Below are 6,811 nucleotides of genomic sequence, written 5' to 3' on the forward strand. Positions count from 1 at the left end.
GCCTAAACTTGTGTTAATAGGTACCTTTCCAGGCTGGATAGAGTCTTATCCCACCTGAACAGAGACAGCATCTGAAGTTACCAGAATCCTTCTGAAGAAACTCACTCTGAGATGAGGTTCTACCAAGAGCTGCTGGCCTGGGACAGGGCCTTCCCTGAGTTCCTGCGTGCGTACGACAGCACAGAGCAGATAAAGGCCTCGGAGGATGACAGGCATCAGCAGTCCAGGGAAAGAGCTCAGGCAGATGGAGAGTGGCATGCCAGTGGTGGATGCCGTGGGCAGGCAGCTGCAGAGACAGCCCAGCAACTCCTCCTACACGTGGGGGCATTAGCAGGCACCACAACAGCAGGGCCAAGCTGCAGAAGGCCAGGGCCAGGAAGGAAGAGACCTGGAAGCTGATGAAGGCAGACAGGTCTGTGTCCTGGGACTCCATGAAGGCCATCAGGCTGTTCATCTTCTTCCTGAGCATCTTCCTCTTCTTGTCAAACCATGCTGCTTCCCTGACTTCTAACTATTGGCTCAGTCTCTGGACAAACAGCCCTGTTGTCAACAGGACCCAGGAGGACACTGAAATCCATCTGAGCATCTGCGGAGCCCTGGGCATTTTGCAGGGTGTCACTGTGTTTGGCTACTCTGTGGCATGGTCCATGGGGGTGGAATATTTGCTTCCCACTGTCTGCACCTGGATCTGCTGCACAATGTCCTGTGGTCACCTATGGACTGCTTCGAGTGGCCCTCGAGCAGGAACCTGGTGAACTGCCTGTCCAAGGAGCTGGACACGGTGGACTCAATGATCCCGCAGGTCATCAGGATGTTCATAGGCTCCCTTCCTCCATACAGAGGGATAATGGACCCTCCTTTGTATCAGAGGTAACTCAGCAAGTAAGCAAAGCCCTACATTTACAATGGAAATTTCATATATCCTGGAATTGTTGCAGAAAACCCATCTACAGGGGGATAGGGTGTTGCCACTTGCCCTCTTCCAGATAAGGGTAGCCCCTAGAAGCAGGCTTAAGTTAAGCTCCTGTGGAATAGTTTCTGAGAGGCCCTTCCTAGCACCGAAGGTAAGTACAGTAATATAACCATGAGTAAGGAAAGCAGAGTAAAGCAACATGTCAAAATGAGTGGGTCAGATGCTAACCATTATGCATGAGTTTGCCCCTTTCAGGTCCTTGCCTCAGCTGGAGACACCCCTCCACACATTTAAACCAGGAAAGTGGGGGTTGCTTAAAGCCTAGAAAGAACAAGGACCTGAGCAACCACTGGCAAGGAAGTGGAAGGGACCCTATGAAGTGCCTCTAATGACCCACACCTCATTGAAATTGTCAGGAGTAAAAACCTTGGGTCCATCATACCAGAGTAAAGAGGTGTCCCATGGATGAAGAGGACCCAAGCCCTCAGTGGATGGGCTGGCCTTTAGGTGATCTAAAGTATCTGTTTAAGAAGAAGGAAAAATGAAAATGTTGATATTTTCACTAACCTTTCTTTGGTTATTTGTTCTGTCTATAGGATGAAGAGACAGCTCCTTAGTGAGGATTTCATCGCCTCTTCTGCTAATTTGTCTCACTGCTGGGTTTGTCATCCTAGACCTTGTTTGGTGCAGGTATTCCTGCACATGATTTAATTTGCAGAAGCTGGTCTCTCGGATCACCTACAGGGTGTGACTAATAGCTCCGCGCTCAGAGGTCCCTGTTTTTTTCTTACCCAGCCTATATCAGACATTGTGTGCAAGGGGACAGTAAAGACCCACAGTCCCACTGGTGTCTTAGATGCCAAGCGGGGTAAAATCTCTCTTATCAGGTATCCTCCTCCATTTTACCTTTCAATCCTCATGGTTGTAATTGTGGTTCATGCTCTCTTTCCCTGGTAATATGCTGCATTCTTTATTTTTGTAAATCTACTGCCAAAGCTTTGCAATGGCATAAATAAGTATAAACCTTCCATCTGAAACATTGCCCCAGTTCAGCAGGAAACAGTTTGATGACTGCATCGCTCCTCCTCCCATAGATATGGAAGGGTGAAACTGACAGTGGGGAATGTGTAACAGGGGGAACAGCCTGAGAAAGTGTAAAATGTTTTGTGAATTTTCTCTTTAAAACACCCCCCCTACTCTTTTTGAAAATTAAAACCTGCATCCCTGCCTGAGGCCAGTAATCAGAGGGGCTGGAGAGTGTCCTTTGTTCTTTGTACCACAGGAGATGGCTCAATGGATTGTCCAGGCAGAAGTCACAGGATCATCTTTGCTGGAGATGGGGTTGATCAGGTCTTTCAACTATGGTTAGATAACAATAGCCCCAACCTGAAAAGTCCTTTTGAAAGATCCATATTTTTGCTTATAGGGAGGACTGTGGTACTTTAAGACATGAGTCTGACATGCTCCTCATTTGCTGGCAAATGAATAAACTTGCCTTTGCTTCTCCTCAAACCGCTTGTCCTCATTTTCCTGATGCAGTCTCGGGACAAGTGCTGAACTCTCGGTACCCCAAGGTGAATCTGAGTGAGCCTCTGTTCTTTGAAACCAGAGTAAGTTGGGCTGACGCAGGATCTGGTACTTAAGCTTAATTACCACAAGTCTTTTCTTGAGTAATGTGTATTTTATTGTCATTTGTAGGAAAGGAAGCCATCGTGGACCTGGAAACCAGACTGCCTGGGTTCAGTCTCACTTGATTCCCAGTAGCCAATTTGGCTGTTTAACTTCTTTGAGCCAACATTCGCCCAGTGCCTGGAACAAAGCAGCATGCAGTAAATATTAGCTATTCAAGGTCCTAGCTCTTTTCACTACCTCAGTAGTCCCAATATTATTCATATCACTCTTAAAATCCAATCAATTTTAACTTAATAATTTTTAAGTTACCAGCATTCAGTGTGATAGAATGCAGGAAAGGGCTTTATAAACTGTAAAATGCTTCCTAAATCAGCTGTTTTCAAAGTGTGATTTCCCAACCAGCAGGATCAGCATTACTTGGGAACTCCTTAGAAAAGCAAATTTTCTCAGTCCCTGCCCCAGACCCAGAAAACTGAACCAAAAACTCGGCAGCAATTCACCTGGGGCAATAGTTAAAAGGAGATTCTTGATCTCCACCCCCAACCATGGAATGTTCTCCACCCTGCATCCAGGCAAGGGAATCATAGCCAAGGGCCCCAGAAGATAACAACCCAAATAAAGATCCACCCCCAAAGGGCCAAATTCCAGCAGGTTTCCCAAGGCCAGATTGTGTCCATGCATCATGTAGAACACAGCAATGGGAACCAGCCTTTGCCCATGTTCCGGGATACTTGCAACCACCGACCTGAACCAGGGTGGTGTCAGGTCTACACCCTTGGGCAACTTGGGGCCACTCATGCATCCCCCGAGATGAGAAAGAAATGGCAGCCTCCAGGAGCACAGTGCGGCCTTCCTGTCTTGTGCTACAGAAAGAAAGAGGCAACCTAACATATCAACTTGTAGCCTTGCAGCTCCTCACTGCCACATCCCAGAGCCTTGGAGGGAACTCAGCATCCCCACTCAGAGAAGCCACTGGCACCTCTGAGCTCAGCAGCCACAGAGAGCTGGTTCCCTTCTGCTCTGCTCCCTCTGGGCATAGGAAAGGCCTGCCCTGACCTCAGCCAAGGAATCCGCTCTTCCCCAAGGTTAGACCTACTTACACCCCACTGTCCTAGTTCATGGCAGTTTCAAACTGAAATACCTCACGGTTGAAAACAAAACCTACAAAAACAAAGAGCTGGGCTCTTCTTATCAGTCAATTTAGGGGAATGAGGATGTAGTTGATTGACTAAATTCTCATTTTATTCAAGAGTTTTGATATCTGAGAGGTATAATACTGGTAGGGATTTCTGCTGCCCTAAAAAATTAGAGCAAAACAAATAGCATATTAACACAAATCCTAATGCTTTATAATTTTCATTGTAAAACGACATTATATAAAGCTGAAAAGTGAAAAAAAAATCTTGCATATACAATCATATGATGAATGGAAAACACCTAGTTTCTATTTTATTAGTTATTACAGAACATTTTATATAAATAGTGTTTTAGTGTTTTAAAAGTGCCTGCTTATATACTCTATTGGGTCTTACCACACTGATTCTCAATCCTTATGGTATCTATGTGTCAAATGGGAAGCTTATTAAAATGAAAATTCTGATTCAGTACATTTGGGGTAGGGCCTGAGATCTAAATTTTGTAAGTGCTTCATGGGCCACATATTGAGTAGCAATGTCAAAAAATTGTTAAAATGTCAACATCATTTTTCATAGAAATAACAATGTCCTAAAAGTCACATAGAACCACAATAAAACTCAAGGCAATCATGAGCAAAAAGAACAAAGCTGGAGGTATCACACTGTCTGATTTCAAACTATACTACAATGCTATAGTAATTAAAACAGCATGGTATTGGCAAAAAAATAGACGCATTGACCGATAGTACAGAATATCAAGCCAAGAAATGAACCCACATGTATATAGTCAACAGATTTTTGACAAAGATGCCAAGAGTCTGAAATGGGAAAAGAGACAGTCTCTTTAATAAATGGTGTTGGGAAGACTGGATTCCCACATGGAGAAGAATAAAATTGGACCTCTATCTCACACCACATACAAAAATCAACTCAAAATAGGTTAAATACTTAAATGTAAGACCAGAAACTTTAAAACTACTAGAAGAAAACATAGAGGAAAACCTGCATATTGGTCTGGGTAATAACTTTTCTGATTTGACCTCCAAAGCATGGACAAGATAAGCATAAATAGAAAGATGGGATTACATCAAACTAAAAAGCTTTTTCACAGCAAAGGAAACAATTGACAGTTGCAGAGACAACCTATGGATTCGAAGAAAATATTTGCAAGCCATACATCCATTAAGGGATTGTTATCTAAAATATACAAGAAGCTAAAAAGACTCAATAGCAAGAAAATTAAAAAGCCCAATTAAAACATGAGCAAGGGGCCAGGCGTGGTAGCTCACACCTGTATTTCTAGCACTTTGAGAGACTAAGGAGGTAGGATTGCTTGAGGCCAGGAGTTCAAGACCAACCTGAGCAACACAGTGAGACCCTGAATTCTACAAAAAACTAGAAAAATTAGCTGGGTGTGGTGGTGCACCTGTAGTTCCAGCTACTCAGGAGGCTGAGGTAGGAGGATGGCTTGAACCCAGGAATTTGAGGTTGCAGTGAGCTGTGATGATGCCACTGTACTCTAGCCGGACAGCAGAGTGAGACCTCTGTCTCAAAAAAAAAAAAAAACAAAAAAAAAAAACAAACCAAATAAATAAAAATAAAAAAACTGGTCAAGGGATTAAATAGACATTTCTCAAAAGAGAACATACAAATGGCCAACAGATACATGAAAAAATGATCAACATCACTAATTATTAAGGAAATGAAAATTAAAACTGCAGTGAGATACCATCTCACACCTGTAAGAATGGCTTATGTCAAAAAGACAAAAGATGACAAGTGTCGGTGAAAATGTGGAGAAAAGGATTAATCCTTGTATGCTATTGGTGGGAATGTAAATTAGTACTGCCATTATGGAAAATAGTATGGAAGGTCCTCAAAACACTAAAAATAGAATTATCATATGATTCAGCAATCCCACTTTTGGGTATTTACCCAAAAGATTTGAAATCAATATGTCAAAGAGATATCTGCATCCCCATGCTCATTGCAGCACTACTCACAATAGCCAAGTTATCGAATCAACCTAAGTGTCCATCCACAGATGAATGGATAAAGAAAATGTGCTACATATACACAGTGGCATGCTATTCAGCCTTATGACAGGAGGAAATTCTGTCATTTGCAAGAACATGGATGGAATTGGAGAACATTATGCTAAGTGAAATAAGCCAGGCACAGAAGGACAAATATTCTCACTTATATGTGGAATCTAAAATAATTGAACTTGTAGAAGCAGAGAGTAGAATGGTAGTAGAGGCTGGGGAATGGGGAGGTGATGGTCCCAGTGCAGAAAATCTGTTATGCAGAAAGAATAGTTTTTAAGTTCTATTGCACAGTGTGTGGTGAATATTGTTAATAATAGAGTATTGTGCATTTCAAAATTGCGAAGAGTTGATTTCAAATGTTCTCACCACAGTGTTTACTGTGTGAGGTGATGGATATGTTAACTAGCTTTATTTAATTAATGCAAATTGTATTCATAAATTACAACATGACTTTGTACTCCATAAATGTATACAATTATAAATTGTCAATTGACAATTCAAAAAGAAAAAAGAAAAAACCCTGAGATTCAGAGACGTTTGCTGACTTTCCACAGTCTCTCAAAGCTCCATAGGAAACCATAATTTTGAATTAGTTTCCTTCACTGCAAGCCCAGAGTCTCTGCACAGCCTGAAGCCGTGTGCCGTGACGTGATGTGACGCTATTTCCTGTCACAGAGATGAGCAGAACCTCGCCACAGCAGACGTGCTTCTCCTGGCCTCTGGGCTACTGCTGTCACCTTTCACTTCTATTTATGTTATAAACCCCACAAAACGTTGTTATGTGTTTTAGCTTAAGTAGTCTATTATCCCTTAAAGAGCTTTTAAAAATCAGAAAAAAAGATCTTTTATGTTTACCCAGATATTTATCATTTCTGATGCTCTTCATTCCTTCGTGTAGGTACAGATTTCCATTTCTACTGTGATTCTGCTGGTGATGAATGCTTTGAAAGCTTTTTAATGTCTAAAAAAGTTTTTATTTGCTTTTATTTCTAAAAAATGTTTTCATTAGACATGCAATTCTATGAGGAGTATCTTTTTAAGACGTGGTTTCAATGTTTCTGGCTTGCATATTTCCGACACAA

The 6,811-nt window shown here is 42.1% G+C and overlaps 1 long non-coding RNA gene across 1 annotated transcript; it reads left to right on the plus strand.

Annotated features, from left to right (window-relative positions):
• The first annotated feature begins 822 nt into the window (after positions 1-822).
• LOC123647353 lies at positions 823-2,636 on the plus strand. Its single transcript, XR_006738207.1, has 3 exons — positions 823-870; positions 1,510-1,573; positions 2,612-2,636. It is a non-coding gene; the product is annotated as an uncharacterized LOC123647353 (long non-coding RNA).
• The last annotated feature ends 4,175 nt before the right edge of the window (positions 2,637-6,811 follow it).

This window comes from Lemur catta, chromosome 11 (assembly GCF_020740605.2).
Source record: "Lemur catta isolate mLemCat1 chromosome 11, mLemCat1.pri, whole genome shotgun sequence".
Lineage (NCBI taxonomy): Eukaryota > Metazoa > Chordata > Mammalia > Primates > Lemuridae > Lemur > Lemur catta.